This window comes from Camelus ferus, chromosome 16 (genome assembly GCF_009834535.1).
Source record: "Camelus ferus isolate YT-003-E chromosome 16, BCGSAC_Cfer_1.0, whole genome shotgun sequence".
In the NCBI taxonomy this organism is placed as follows: Eukaryota; Metazoa; Chordata; class Mammalia; order Artiodactyla; family Camelidae; genus Camelus; species Camelus ferus.
The window spans coordinates 17,279,299-17,295,588 of record NC_045711.1 but is presented as its reverse complement, the minus strand read 5'-3'; the positions used below and the strand labels follow the sequence as shown (position 1 = coordinate 17,295,588).

Sequence of the window (16,290 nt, the reverse complement as noted above, 5' to 3'; positions counted from 1 at the left end):
AAGCCCCCGGGCGTGGCCCGACTCCGCTCCTCAGCAGGTGGGAGCGCGCGTGGCGCGCTTGGGAGACTCGGGGGAGCCGCGGTCTCCGTCCCTCTCGCGAGAGGAGCGGTCGCTTCGCTTGTGCGGGATCCCGCGGACAAGCGAGAGCGCGAGCCGCGGAACCGCGTCTCTGTCGGCCCCGCGCTTGGTCGGCACGTGGGGCTGTGAGGCGTCCTGCCCAAATCACTCCAGTGTAAGAGTTACAGCACATGGCTTTCCTCGTATCCTTGCCCTCCCCAAACTCATCCTTTGCCTTCAAACAATGTGAGAGGCGTGCTGTGCAAACCGATGTTCATGCGGCCGCAGACTACCGGTGACACTGAAGATTCACGTGCGAGACAGGTGAGTTGAAGATTCAACCAGTTGCAACACATCTGAGCAACAGGTTCTTTGCAAACGTAAAACTTAAATTTATCAAGAGATACTCTCTCAAGGGAACGAGGTTACTCTAATTCTGTTTTGGACAAACGTACCCACTTCAAACTGAGTATGTTTAAACCGCCCCCTCGTCTCAGTGAATGATGTCATTGTCCACAAACGCATTTGTAAACGCCAGAGCTGGAGTATCCTCAACCCTCACTGTCCATTTATCATCTAATCCTATTCATTGTGTTTCTTGAAAAACTCTCCAATTTGTCCTTCTTTCTCTTTTCCCATCAGCATCACCTTAGTTCTAGCCACCAACATTTCACTAGGATTACAGAACCAGCCTCTTAACTGATTTCCCAGACTCAGATTTTCTTTCCCTCCAATTTCCACCCACATTTCTGGCCGGCAATCATTCTAAAGCAAGAATGAGATGTCACTTTACCGTTTAAAACTCTTCAATGGTTTTCACACACTTTGGGAAAAGACGATTTTTAGTTTCCAAAAGAAAGCACCCCTTATGCAGTTCCCATTATCCTATGTGGTATGCATACCTTTGTGTAACCCCCTCCCTCCCCTGGAGTGTGGGTAGGACCTGTGACTTACTTTTAACCAATAGAACACAACAAAGATGACATGATTCTAACGCTTGTTTTGATAGAGAAGTCCTCCTTGCTGGCATTGAGGAAGCAAGTATGATGTTGGGAAGACCCAGATGACAAGTAACTGTCAGTCAACAAGAACCTAACCCCTGCCAACAAGCCCCAGGTGCTTGGCAGTGGATCGTTCCTAGTGGAGTCTTCCTTCACATGAGAACCCAGTCCCAGCTGACACTCTGGCAGCCAGCTGCAGAGGACCTAGCTAACCTATACCCAGCCCTTCACCCACAGATACCGTGAGTTAATAGGTGTGTGCTGTTTTGAGCCAGCAAGTGTATAGTTATACTGTTACACAGAAAAAGATAAATAACACAGCATCCTAACATAAATGGCCAGCTCCTTGCCCCAAACGCCGGATGCCTCTGGAAGGAGGGAGGTTGTTGGGTTGAGAACGTGCCGGAGCCAGCCGGCAGAACGAACAGGTCCGAAGACGCGGTCGCTACAACTAGGAAAAAAGAACAGACACACACACAAAGAATGGGATCGAGAGGGACGGGTCTTGCAGCCTGCCGAGGCAAAGACCAGACACCGCCGCCGTGGTTTATCCAGCAATTCTTTTTATAATGCTTAAGAAGAAAAAACATTGCATACCAAGGAGGATTACATAGTGTGCCTCAAAATCTTTTACAATGCTGTTTTGGACATATTTATTGTAGTCATAAAGTTAAGATGTCAAGCTTTCCTTATCTTGTCTTCCTTGGGCAAGGAGCAAAGTCCAGATCCTCTTCCAGGACAGACACCTGTTAATCCACAATCTTTAAGGTGGGGTGGCGGGACAGGGAATCCTTGCAGAGCGAGTTTCCCAGGGCTGTGTCTTGCAAACACGGTTGTTAACCCCTGAGTGCTCGACCCTCAGTCTTTGAGGCAGCTCCCCGCAAGAAAGTATTGAAAAATTGATTGGAAACCCTCCGGGAGACAGATGACGACAGTGGGTCCTAGGGGGTGTGTGTGTGTAGGTGGGGAGGGAGTGGCAGCAGCGATGGAAGCCTCCAGATGCCACAAGGGGGCTGCAGGGGGGCGCTATAGGGAGTGGGGGTGCTTTCTGGTGCTTTGTGTGCTCCTTTCTGTTCACTGCCACATTCCCCCGGGGAAATCTTTGCCCATTCGTTCACCTCTGCACTGGGTAGCCTCAGAGCTGGGCTGGGAGAGGAGTGGGTACTAACAGACACAAGAAGATGCATCTCAAGGGGTTTTATCCACCTTTCTCCCACCCTGATACACACAAACACCCAAACACACACATACACGTGCAGGTACACAGGCAGTGAGCCAGATGATTCCTGCAAAGAAGAGATGGAGGTAGAGAGGTTCCTTGTGGGATAAGATCACCTGGTAGGGAGGAAGGTGGTAAATGGACACTGATCTTGCCCCAATTTTAACACCATAGATTCTCTGCTTTGAAAATAACTCAAATTTCCCTAAGCCCCGCTCCCTTCCCCACATACATACAGATATTTCATCCACAGCTTGTGCCCTTCCTGGTGAGTTGAAGGAGGTATAGGAAATACCCCAGGATTTCGGTTCCCTTCCCTCCCTACATTACCAGCTTATAACCTGGGCTTGGGGAATATAGACCCACAGGGGGAAAATAAGATATCTGATGTATTCTATTGCTATAAAAGAGAAACGATGGTCTGAACGACCTGTAACAGATAACACAGAATTAGTGGGCTGCTTAGAATAAAAAAATTTTTTTATACTGAAACTGCTTTACCGCTATTTATCAAGGGGTTCTCCCCTTTGTTTTTGAGTCTCTGTGTACAACTACCCTTAGTCAATCAAGACTCAAAGACAGGTGTTGTATCTCATTTTAATGGCTATTCTGAAAGCTTTTGCTCTTAAATCTAGCCATCTCTTCCATCACCGAGTATCCAGTAAGCACCTCCTTACTGTTTCATACTCCTCTATCCCAGAAAGCTCAAGATGTATGTATTTTAAAAAAGATACCCTAAAAGAGGTTAAAGGAGGATATAAGAAATATTAAGCAGGAACCCATCATAGTGGTCAATACTTGATTGGCTAACAGAATGTGTGAAACTGAACAGGGAATTGAAAGCTGAGCTATCAGGTTGAGGAACTCTACTCTTCCATAAGAGATCAGGAAGGGAGAGAACCTTGAAAAAATGTGAAAGAAACGTTAAGCAGTATGGAGACTGACTAGATATTCATATAATGAGAGTCCTAGGAAGAAAGAAGAAATAACCAGGGAGGGGAAAATATTTTAAGAAATAACAACCAAGAATTATGGAGAAATAAAAGTTACAGAACTTAGATTGACAGTGCTTGTAGAAAGTCAAACGGGAAAAGCATGAAAAGACACCACATGTTATAATAAAATCTAACAACATAAATGTGGGTTTGCAACCTCAGGAGTTCCTGATGAGCAGCAGTAGTCTCTAGGGATGAAGCAGCTGAAGGGGTCTCTCTGCACGAGTGGTAGCTCAGCCAGACTCAGTGGTTTGGTACATTAATAGTATGTATATTTCCCTCCAGCAGATGACAATCCCCTTCTCAATTAGACAGAATATAGTGAACGTATCATGGGATTTGTCAACTAAATGGTACTGGGCTCTTGGCTCAAACATCACTTTTCCTTTGGTGTGACTTTGGGCTATTTACTGCAACTCTCTAAGCTGCCACTTGTTTGTCTTTAAAAAGAGATGATTCCACACGTGAGTGATGTCATATGGTATTTTTCTTTCTCTTTCTGGCTTACTTCACTTAGAATGATGATCTCTAGGTCCATTCATTTTGCTGCAAATGGCATTATTTTATTCTTTTTTTTATGGCTGAGTTGTATTCCATTGTATAAATATACCACGACTTCTTTGTCCAGTCATCTGTCAATGGACATTTAGGTTGCTTCCATGGAACATCGTGTAGACTTTGCGTGAATGTGGGAGTGCGTGAATGTCCAAGACCCATGCATCTGCATTGTGAGAAACTGGTCTTGCTCAGGAATGTGGCCATGGGCAAGTTGCTGAACTCTGCACCTCCCGTTCCTTATCTGTTGAATGAAGTTTATTGTCCCTACCTTGAATGATGGTTGTGAGCATTATGTGGAATTTTCATGTGGAACATCAGAAAACAGATATTGGAGAGAAGTCTTATGAAGATAGGAAAATGTGTAGCTGGAACTCATGCCATCAGAGTGTTTACAGCAGGAGGGATTATAAAGTGCATGAAGGAGCCTTAATTCGGAATACACCATTTACTCAACACCAGAGAATCCCAAACGCAGAGAAGCCTTATGAATGTGGTGACTGTAGAAAAATGTTCCATGATTATTTGGGTGATGCACAGCCCTTACAGTGCATCAGAGAATTCATGCTGGAGAGAAACCTACGAATGTCATGAATGTGGGAAAGCTTTTGTTCAGATAACTTCATTCAACCCCAGCTAATGCCGGCTGGAGAGAAACCTTATGAATGTCTTGAATGTGGCAAAGCCTTCAGTCACAATTCATCCCGTATAGAGCATCAGTTTGTTCACACTGGAGAGAAGCCCTGTGAACGTCACAAGTGCGGGAAGGCGTATAGTGACCCGTCAGTCTTCATTCAACATCAGAGAACTCATACTGGAGAAAAGCCTTACACGTGCGGACAGTGTGGCAAAGCCGTCAGTCAGAGCTGAGCTCTCATAAAACATACACGAGGCCACACCAGAGAGAAACCCTACCCCTTCAGCCAGAGTTCGTCCCTTACTCCGCATCGGAGGGTCCATGCTGGAGAGAAACCATCTGAGTGTCGTGGGTGTGGGGGATCCTTCAGCTGAAGCGCCCGACCTCCTCCGCTTAGAGGATTCACACCCGACAGAAGCCCTGTGAGGTCAGGAAGGCGGCCGCTCCTTCCGGTGTAGCTCAGCCCTCATCAGGCATCAGAGACTTCACAGTGGAGACTTCCTCTGAATGTGTGGACGCTTCACTCTGTTAGATACCAAAGAAGCATCCTTCCAAGGTTGGTACAGTTGTGGTACTTTTATCCTGAGGACAAAATCTCTTTTGCTTTGTCATCTCCTCTTTCCTAGAATCTTCTTTCTTTATCCTTCCCCCAAGGCTGCAGTTATGACTGTCACATCTCAGAAAGTAAACATTATTTACCCTGGAATCTGGCAGCCTAATCCAGTATCCTGTTTCATACAGTTCTGACAAGGGAGTTGGGGTGGTGGCGGGGGGAGGCAACTGAGCCAGTATTTTTAGAAAACATTTTAGGGAAAAATGTAGCCTATGAACTTGTACCATACCCTCATCAGATGAGATTACTTGGGGCTGTCTGATGAAAATTATACGGCCTCAAGAAGTTTTACATGCACTTAATGAAAACATGTATTATTTGTTGGTCACACCGTGACTTTATGCATATGCGCAGCGTTTTTCTTTCTTTTGACCCTTCCTAAGCTTCAGTTGATCTTAAGGCCCCTTTTTAGGTTTCCATGAATTATTTCCTCTTCCTTTCTCCCCTCTGTTGGAGGCGTTTTTCAGTTACCCAAGAGGATTGTTGCATAGGATTGGAGTCTGTTGACTTCCCCATATCTTTACAGATTTACCAGCCAGAACTTGAGATTTCCCTGCTGTATATTTTTCTCATGAAAAGGGCTATTCTGAACTCTCCATTCTCACTGAATTTCTAGCCTTTCCCTTCGATTTAAAGCACCTACAGTGTCAGATACCGCTTGAAGTTCAGCAGGGCTTGAGTTTCAAGCTGAAGAGCAGAACTGGAGGGAGAGGAGGATTTGTGTTCTGAAAATGAGCTGTGAGACAGAGGACTCTGAAGGAACGGGGACTTCTGGAAATAATCTCCGACATGCCTGGAATCCTTAGTAAGTTTTAGAAATGTAAAGGGGGCAAAAGAGTAATCTGAGTGTCCATCATTAGACTCAGACCTCTTAAAATACGTTTGTTAACTTAAGAAAGTCATGTCACAGATGTTTCTTCCTTGGAGCCCACTGGCTTCGTTTGTGGATAGACCTTTGCCCTGCCTTCAAGGCCCCGTCTGGCAGAGCCTGGTTTAGAGCTGAAAACTCAGGTCAGGTGTCCTTGAACAAAAGGCCTGTCCTAGAATGGGTGGATCGCATGAACTTGTGTGTTTAAACACACACACATGTGCACACACTGCATTAGCGTGGGCTGCCCCCCAGACGGACTCTGAGACAAGAGTTTGGGTGCACGCAGTTACTTTGCAGTTGATCCTAAGACGCGTGGTGAGGGAGTGGGGGAGTGAAACGGAGGGCAGGGGGAGAGTCATTAAGAGGCAGTTAATGAGCAGGTGACCACTGAGGCTCCGTGTCCCTGGGGACCCCCTGAGGCTCTGTAGGACTCATCCCTGACTTCTCCCAGTGAGGGCCCGGGAACCTGCGTATTTATTCACCACCTCCCTTTCTCTTGGTTGAGGTTTACTCTTGGAGCGTTAACTGCCTGGCACTTCGGTACATCTTTGATTGCATCTTTAAGACACAGTTGCAGAAGTGGAATTTCTGGGTCAAATAGTATGCATGTTTCAAATACACATCGTCAAATTGCCCTCGCCCCCCGCCCCCGTTTGCCTTCCCCAGAGCGGGTGTTGCTCCCCCCGCAGTGGAAGGGCTGCTGTGAGCGTAAACCAGCAACCGGGAGGCCAGGGGGCTGTGCTGGGGCGGAGGAGAGGCTTTTCACCTCCTACTGTTCGCAGAGGGCAGAGACGGTGAGCTGCGATGAAGTCAGCGGCAGTCCTCTTTCCCCTTATTTAGACACTGAAGGACGAACACCCGGATTTTTTAAAAGGACAATATGGCGAGTGTAATTCCCATTTAAAAGGGGATGTGACCTCTTTTTCCCTTGCAGGGATGCAGCCTCTCTCTGGGAGAGGCACAGGTGGAACTTGGGGTACCCAGTGGTGTGCTGGTGAATTTTCAGCAGCTGGCTCTCTGGGGCGGGGGCTCGGTTTGTAGTATTTGCCGTTGTCTGTGGTGTAAATACTCCCACCATGGCTGACTTCAGGCTGCCAGCAGCACTGACTGCAGACTGGGGAGGAAAGGGCACACCTGGCTCTCATGAGTGGTGAGGATCCTCCCACACACCACTGGGGACTGCTCTGTTTTATTGGAGAAATAGCTGTTAGTCCCGTTCTGTCCATTCCATCTATTTACCATGACGACAATAGGACACTTCGTAGGCATTTCAAGTACCTTGAAATTTTCCTGAGTGTCTCCATAACCCAGACTCTCAAAGATCAACTTTCCAGCTCCAGCTGATCCTGTTAGCAGGACCGCTTTTAAAGGATTCCCAGTGACATGTGCACCGTAGTTTGTGTGAATAGCGCCCCGTGAAGTCACATGGAGGACAGCCTCCAAATAGCAGTGGAAAGATCTTCAGGGAACGTCTCTTTGGGCTCCCCGTTTGGAAAAGACTGTGGAGATAACTGGTTAGAAGTGCATAAGAACAGTCTAGGACAGATGCAGAGAAGTCTTGTCCAAGAGGCATGCTTCAGGTGATGGACAGTCCTCAAGAAAACCCCCAAGTTGGATACATGCCAGGAATATAATTTTAACATTAAATTAAAAATCTCACAACATTGTAAAATGACTATAACTCAATTTTAAAAAATGAAAAAAAAGGCTGTTCCTCTCCTAAAAAATCAAATGTCACAACATTGTAAATCAACTATACTTTAATTAAAAAAAACCAGATACTACTGCTTAGCTCCTAAATAGGAGGGTGCACTCAGCCGTTATGTATTAAGGACATTACGTGTAACATTAAGTACGTGTGTGTGTGTAGAGATCTCAGGCATTTCATGTAAATGAGATATCTCAGCATTAGAACTTAAACTAGAGAGAAGCCATGCAATGCAGTAAGTGCGGGAGGGCCCTCAGTAATCCCTGACACTAATTTGATATAAAACAGTCTATACTGGAAAGAAACCCTCTGATTATCTTAAATGTGGGAGCACCTTGGCTGTGACAGGCCCCCTGCAATAAAAGATTATCCCTCCGCAAATGGCCACGGTGCGGAGGTTGGGAAACCCTCCGAGAGGCAGTCGGCCATGGCGGCATGTGACCACCAGGTGGCAGTCATGTCTGCTGCCGAGCTGTTAACCCAAAGGCGTTCACCAGCCGCACAGTTAACAGTCCATCACTCTTACGGCAACACACGTGCACACAAGTTATTTTTAAGTTGCCAAAGTGAAATATTCTTTGCAACAGATTCAAATAATATAGGAATGTATAAAATAAAATGGAAGGGTTCCTCAGTTCCCCCTTCAAGTCTTACTGTTAATTAAAGAATTAGGTTTGAATCTTTGTTATCAATCCAGATTCTTTTCTTATGTATGTGTTTGTGTGTGTGTATATCTATGTATGTGTGTGTGTCTGTACACTCATGTAACTAGGATTGTACTGTTTCTTTTGTTTTGCAGCTCACTTTTAGTTCTCAATGTGATACAGTGGACGTCTTTACAAGGAATTTAGAGCCACCTGACTTTTTAAATGGATGCATAGTGTCGTGGTGTACGGATGTGCCATGATTTATTTATATATCTTTTTACTGATGGGCATTTGAGTTCATTCCAGTTTTCTTGCTGATTCAAGCAGCTCTGTGGTCATGCTGCTATTTCTGTAGGATAGATTCCTGGAAATGTGATGGGTCAGGGTGTATGAACATCAGAATTGTGGTGAGTCGGCCATACTAACTCATGCTCTAACAGTTTCCCCACACTCTCAGCTACACTGGACACCATCAATATTTTACTATTTTTAGTTTATATCTTACTATATTTCATCCTTAATGGGGTTAGATGTCTTTTTGTATGTTTACATTTTCACATGCTTTTAAGTCCATGAATTGTCCATTCATTTCCCTTTCTCATTTTTATATTAGGTTTTCTTTTTATCAACTTGAAGTAGCTCTTTATATATTTTTCTTATTAATGCTTTGTCTGAATTTTGAGTTTGAATAAAGGATGAGTAAGGGATAAAACTTTATATTTTCTCAAATAGCTAGCCAATTGAACTAACAGCCTTTATTAAATAATTCCTTCCTTTCTCGTTGTAATGAAATGCATGCATACCTGGGCCCAGTGTTAGACACTGTTCTGTCTGATCTTGAGCTGGGTTCCCAGTGCTTTATTCACTGTCTTGTGGCTGGTGCAGAAGGAGGGGGGATGTTAGCCGTGTACTGAGATGTACAAAAGCCACGCGGGAGGAGAAAACACGGCAAGGGATTGGAAGAGCCAGAGACTAAAGGAGGAGTGTGGGTGAGAGGAGACGGGGTGGCGTCGGGTTGTGAGTGGGCTCAGAGTGGTCAAGGCACTGCAGGCTGCTTACAACTGGATCTTTATCCTTAGAGCCAGGGAGCCATGGAAGGATTTTAACTAGAGGAATAATATGATCAGATTTATATCTTACTCTGCTTTCTCTGGGCTTCTGTTTCCACCCACGATGGAGTAACTGGTACCAGACTAGTCCTCCCACTGCAAACTTATGTAAAATTTGACAAAACATAAGAGGTAACTATTTTCAGGCAGTGAGTGACAGGCAGCACGAAGGGCCTGATCCCTGACAGCAGGAGGAGCTCTCGCAGTGCGCCCCGTGGCCGCCCACCTGCCATCAAGGAGCCATTCCCCAACCATGACACACGGAGCTGGAGTCCGGCAGAGCCCGGTGGGCCTGCTAAGCTGAGCGTCCAGAAGAAATCAGGGTCCTAAGCAGCTGAGGCAGCTAGAAACTGTGGGGCAAGGCACACAGAGGAGGGAGTTGTGCAGAGGAACCCAGTGCCCCACCGCATGTGCATGACGGCTCAGTAAGGCTGATTCAAAAAAGCTTTCCCCGGATGCGCCGTGGAGGAAGGATTGGAGGGAACAGTTAGGGGGTGGATGCAGGAATTCCAATTTGGAGGCTGCTGCTGTAATGCAAGTGAGAGACAGTGGTGGCTCTGACTCCAGTCATGGGACACAAAGGGTGAAGGTTCCTGAGATCCTTGGGATGGAAGATGGTGATGGAATGGATATGGGGGTGAGGGAAAGGCACGCTGCCCGGGTTTCTGGTTTGTAATCTGGTTGGGTGCCAGCAGCAATCTCAGAGGAAAGAACCACGAAGAGGGCCAGATTTGTTGGGTCGGGATCCAGAAAGGTCGTAGGTTTAATTCTGGATGTGTTCGGTTTGAGGTGACTGTGAAAGTGAAGTTTTAATATTTAGAATGTAGTTGCAGACAGAGCTCTGAAAGTCTGAGCTGGAGACATCAACGTGTGCCAGTGGTAACTGGAGTCCTGGGAAGGGAAGAGCTCATCTGGGGAGAGAGAATAGCTTGGGAAGAGGATGTGGTCTTGGCTTGAGCTTCAAAGAGCATCTCATCTTTTCTTTTTTTTAATTTTTTCCAGGGGAGGGTAATTAGGTTTATTTATTTTAATAGAGGTACTGAGGACTGAACCCAGGACCTCGTACATGCCAAGCACGTGCTCTGCCACTGAGCTGTACCCTCCCCACAAAGAGCATCTCATCTTTACCAGCCAGAGACTTGTCCAGTTTCCCACTACATTATCTTGTTGTATAATGTAGAATCTTACAATAGCCCTGAAAGTGAGACAAAGCAAGTACTCTCTAATCTTATAGGTGGAGGAACTAGAGACTCAGAAGGCCAACGGCATCTGACAGTGGCTAATCGATGGCTGAGTGGAGGTGCAAACCCGCCTTCCGACTCCTGAACCCTGGGCGTCTCTGCTCGGAAGCCGACCACTGGGCTGCCTTAGGACTCCCGCCCACAAACACGTTTACTTTTTAAAGTTCCTGTTTTATGATTTTTGTACACTGTTAAGTTGTTATTTTAAAAAGTTGGAAAACGTGGGAAAGCACAAAAAAGTAACTACGTGCAGTAATTTTATGCAGCTGTCCTCCGGCTGTCTGCACGCATTCACAGCTGGACACCTAAAGCTGTTCCTTTTGACATAATTCGTCTTACAGTGTACAATCCATTTTATGCCCTGCTTTGAGAAGCTTAATATATGGTGACCCTTTCCTCATGCCATTAAATAATGAATAACTGGTTTTGAATGAGCTGTTGGGCAGAGTCTTAGAAAAGCAAATAGAATGACTTGCCAGAAGCAAACAAGTCTTGTTGGGTGGATGACTTTCAGTACCACCCAGTGGTCTTTGCTCTTTTTATACACTTTTCATTGACCATTTTTTCCCGCTTTTTGGAATGAATGGTGATGTAGGAACTAAAGTCTAGAGGTTTCCTGGCAATTTGCATTCCTTCCAGAAAAAAGGCCAGTAGCAGCTGGAGGTGCAGCTTGGCCTAAAGTTCTCGTGGCAGAAGAGTTCAAGCTGGTCTCAGGCATGTGACTTTGAAAGTATTCCTTTGTCAGGGAGGATGTTTCAAGTTACTTGCAGGCCAACCCAAACATTTTAAAATCACAATGAAACATACAGAAAGTGGACCAGCTGGATCCTGCAGCTCAGTGATGCCGAGGGCCAGGTCCTCTGGGTCTCTCTGCCTTGCCACGGTGAGGGCAGCATCCTAAGCTGGTCTCTTCATGTCATGGATGGTTGCCAGCAGCCATGCTTCATTGTCCACCTCCAGAGGGAAGGAGATCTGTTTCCCAAGTGTCTCTCTTAAGAGCCAGGAAGACCCCAGCAAACTAATTCTCGAATATCATTGGCCTCAATTTGCATAGACCCCCCCATCCCTAGTGTGACCAACACCGGCCAACAGGCTGGAGCGACCAAGTCTGGTGTAGATGAACCCAATCAGGCGTAAGGAAATACAGAGCATTCTTCAACCTTCTAGTTTGCAACAGTGAGGTGGGAGTCAAAACCATATGAGCAAATGGGTGTCGGCGGTGGGGAAGTGGAAGTAAGACTGCAGCTTCCATGGTTCCTGTAACACGGCATCTTCCTTTGGTGGGGACTTCGATGAGGAAGAGAGTATATTGTGTATTGAGAAAATGACCCATTGTCCTCTGGCCTGGCCACAAATAATCCCTGGGGAGGGGGGCAGATTTTGGCTCTCAGATGGAAAATGTTTTTTCCTCCCTTTGTTCAGGAATCTAGGTCACTAGTCCATACTTATTATTAAAAAAAAAATAAGTAATTAACCAAGAGGAGCCCATTCCAAGATTGCTGGAGGAGCATTAACACCGTGCGGTGTGGTCACGCGCATTGTAATAGAACCTGTAGCCGTGTCCCGGTTAGCGTTGTTGAGGAGGAAGGTATTTCCCTCTACTCTTCCAGGTTCTTCGGGCTGGTCTAAGAATTAAACTGACGTGAGACAGATTAACAGGAGGAAGTTAAGTTTAATAACGTGCACGTGCAAGAGACTCAGGAAAACTGAGAAACTCACCCAAATGGTCAAAACCCTCTTCTTAAATACCACCTTCAGTAAAGACAAAAGAGGGTGTTGGGGGCAGTGATTTGGGACTTCAAAGGGGAGGAAGGCAGTTCACATAAAGATGGAAAAGCAAATGTTTGGTAAACAAATGTTTGCTGGGCCAGCAGAGACAATGGGACTCGGAGAGGACTCTTAACAGACAAACAAATGTTTGCTGGGTTCCTCCCTGTCTGTTACACCAGCTCGCACAATAGTTATATCTGGTGAGAGCTCCTTTCCTGGAGCAGGTCCTCATTCTACATTCTTTTAGGCAGTCTGGGGAGGTAAACAGAAAGACTTCCTGAGCCTTCTTAAAAATAATCAGCCTGAACTAATCCGCATGCCAAAGAGACACACTTTGGGGTCTAGTTTTGCTCCCCTACAGCATCAAGGGGTCTGAGTCAGCCTCCTGGGTTCAAACTCCAGCTGGTTCAGAACCCAGGATCTCTGGGCAAGGTATTTAACCTCGGAAGGCTTGTTTTCCCCATCTGCTGAACAGGAATAGTGACGGCACCTGTCTCAGGGTTATTGCGAAGACTCGCCCATAAAATGCATGCAGAGCCCTCAGCATTGATGCTGGTGTTTGTGTTATCAGCCGTGCACCCCTTTGAGCTTCACCAAACTCCACGTGCAGAGATGCTCGAACCACAGTTACTCCACTTAGATTTTTTTTAAGATGCATTCTTTTCTTCCATGGCTAAAGCAGATAGATGTACAGTGTATGCTTGACAGGCCACAAAACCAGCTGTTCTGATTAGCATAAAGTTTAAGTCAAATCACGTATAAGCCAGAATGACTTCCCCTTACCTCAGTATGTGAAAGTTTCCTCTGTCATCTTCTTTTGATTGCAAGTATTTTGATAAAAAATATTGGTGATCAAAATATTTGTCCCTCAATGCCAGAGTGGTTGCTGCCTGCCCTGGGTCCATCATGTCCCTTGGTGCTAGGCAGGACACTCTCGGACATAAATTGCAGCAATATGTTTTTGGATCTGTCTCCTAAGGCAAAAGAAATAAAAGCAAAAACAAACAAATGGGACGTAATTAAACTTAAAAGCTTTTACACAGCAACAGAAACCACTGACTAAATGAAAAGACAACCTACTAAATGGGAGAAAATGTTTGCAAATGATGTGACTGATAAGGGGTTAATTTCCGAAATATGTTAACAGCTCATACAACTCAACATCAAAACAAACAAACCAAACAACCAACCGATTGAAAAATGGGCAGAAGACCTGAAAACAGCATGGAGTTTCCAGAAATCCTCCTCTGGGTTTTCGTACGCATAGTTCTTAGCGTTGTTACGGAGGTTGGACAGAGCACAGTTCCAGGGCTGTGTTAAGCACGGGCCACATGAAATGTCATGTCTTTGGGTCTGGAATTTTTGAGAGTAACTGGAGAGTTTGGTCGGGTTCCTGAGCTCTGCCTTTCCAGGGCGCGGAAGGACCCCCGGAGGTTCCTGGGAGGCCCAGCTGCTAGATCTGGCCCTGGGAGCCTGGCTGGCTGGAGGAGGGCTGACTGAGGGTGGATCAGGGCCACACCTGTGGGCGAACAAGGGGGACTGGGGAACGAGCCAAAGCCAGACCTGCTGTGGCTCAGGGAGGAGATGACCCCGGGGGCTCCCTGCAGGTGCTGCTCACAGGTAAGGCAGACTCTATCGGAGCTCACAGTCTTGTTTTCTGAACCAGCGTGTGTGTCCCCAGTCTTTGTGAAGAGAAGGCTCGGGCAGCACCCGGGGACGGCCCCTCCTGCCAGCCTCGACCCACAGCGACAGGGCTTGGGGGCGGGGCGGGGTGGTTCCGAGTCTCGGAGCGAGTATCGTCTGGGTCGGTTCTCCTCTCCTTCAGTTTGGTCTCTTGTTTGGCAGTTGTTAATCACCAAAACGGCCCACGAGGCTGTCTTCTCATTTTATGAGAGAAGCAGGGCTGGGGACCAGTTTGCTGATAGTGACCCCGGCCAGAACGGTCCCTGGGCCCACCCCCCGGGTGAACCAGGAGAAGCCTGGGCCGGTTTCTGGAAGAGTGATGCAGCTTCCAGCTCTGGGTCTCGGACTCTGGGTTTTTACCAGGAAAGCTGGACGGTGAATTTGGAGGACGAGCTTAGGTGGGGCTCTCCCAGGTGACTCCACCAGCACTGCTCTCACCGTGGTCTCCTGAACGTGAAGACTTTCCATTCCAGACAAGGGGGAGGGACACAGTCTCAATGAAGTATCATCCCTTAAAATCGATCAAATTTAGACATATGACTTGTTAATTTTATTATTCTTATTTTCCACACAGTCTGATTGCCTGCTTTTTCTTAATTTCTGCAGGCTGGCGGACAAATACCACCTATGTTTGTGGATCACAGCTCTGCACGGCTTCACAGAGATGCAGATGGAAACTGCTCAGCGAGATTTTTGAAGCTATTTACTTAGGAGGAAAACTCAGGGGCTTCCTTTAACCTGAAATGGCCAGATAGAGTCTTTGGATTAAGAAAGCTCTACTTGAGTTCTTCCAGATTCCTCAAGGTGATGGCGTGAAACCCACAAATTGGGAGGGGAGTTGCAGTCACTGTTCACGGGCCCTTAGGGAGTTTGTCAGCTTGTGGGATAGTTCATCACAGTCCACTGGGTGAAGGATGAACGATTACCTGCCTGCCTGCCTACAGTTACCTCTCACATGGTTCAGTAGAGTTTGAGTTCTCAGAATGCCGGGTGGGAAACCTCCCTTAGTTCCGGGAAGGAATCCCAAACCACGTCGTGGCCCTGGTGTCTGTGGCGGCAGGTTTGATTCAGGAAAGCAGGAAATTACATCCATTTTGTGAAATAGACACTTGCTTCATGCAAGGCTGCGTGCAGGGAGGCTGGCCTGGAGGGGAGGAGAGGGTGGTGTTGGGGGGCCGTATGACATCAGAGGGGCAGGTCTGATCTTGTCTTAACTGAGGTTAAGAGAGGACAAATGATTTTCCCAGGTCAGGCTGGGACCGAAAATTCAGATTTCCTGTTTTCCACGCTGCTGTGGAACGTCTGCTAGCTCAGGGCTCCAGTGGGCCACCGGCTGGGCTGAGTGAGCCCTGTGGGGTCAGCGGGAGAGAATGGCGGGCAGGGGAACCATTCATGAAGGAGGGGAGGGTGGGCATGAGATGGTGCGGGGAGAACAGGAGATGAGTGAGAGGCTGGCTCAGTACCCTCAGTGGGAACCTGAGGTTGTGGAACCGGTCAGGCAGGGCGGCCAGGCCACCTTCCCTCACCTTCCCTCTCCTTCCCCCGAAAGATCAAAGGCTCTGTGGCACGTGGGTGGACCAGTTCAGCCACCAGAACCAGGGCATTCTGAAAAGCAACCCTATTCATGGATGTTGGCGAAAGCCCCGGACCGGTCTGGGCCAGGAGAAGCCGGCTCCTTTCTCTCCTGGCCGGAGGTGTAGAACCACGAAATGAAATGCGGGAGGCCCCTTCTGGGTGCCTCCAGTAGTGGGGTCGGGGGTACTCAGGAAACTTCGCGTTGCTGAAAGGGCCGATTGAGGCGATCATGATGTGCGTGTTCGGGGCAGGTGGACAACAAGCAGGCCTGCATCTGGATAGACTATTACAGTCCCCCATGCCATCCAACGCCATGCAGCATTTCTTGGATTTCTGAAATCCCTTGGTCAGTGACAAGAATCGCGCCTTGGTTTATCTGGTTTAATCCGGATCCTGCAGAACCCAACCAGGAGTGGACAGCCATGGGGAGGGGGATGTCTTGGAGACACCCCAATCCCCAATCTCAGGGGCGAGCTGGACCAGCGCCCCCACCCCCCAGTTCCCTCTCTGTTCCAATAGCTTTCCAAATCCACTTGAGCATATCTGAAGAAATCCTGGGGGGAAGCTACAGACCCTCTCTAGGACACAGAAGTTGGGGGCCAGGTATCC

At 47.3% G+C, this 16,290-nt stretch overlaps 1 long non-coding RNA gene across 1 annotated transcript; it reads left to right on the top strand.

Moving 5' to 3' along the window:
- The first annotated feature begins 29 nt into the window (after positions 1-29).
- On the top strand, positions 30-16,267 carry LOC116669333. The gene is made up of 4 exons (XR_004326699.1): positions 30-381; positions 3,901-5,020; positions 5,694-5,882; positions 14,713-16,267. It is a non-coding gene; the product is annotated as an uncharacterized LOC116669333 (long non-coding RNA).
- Positions 16,268-16,290: the final 23 nt, after the last annotated feature.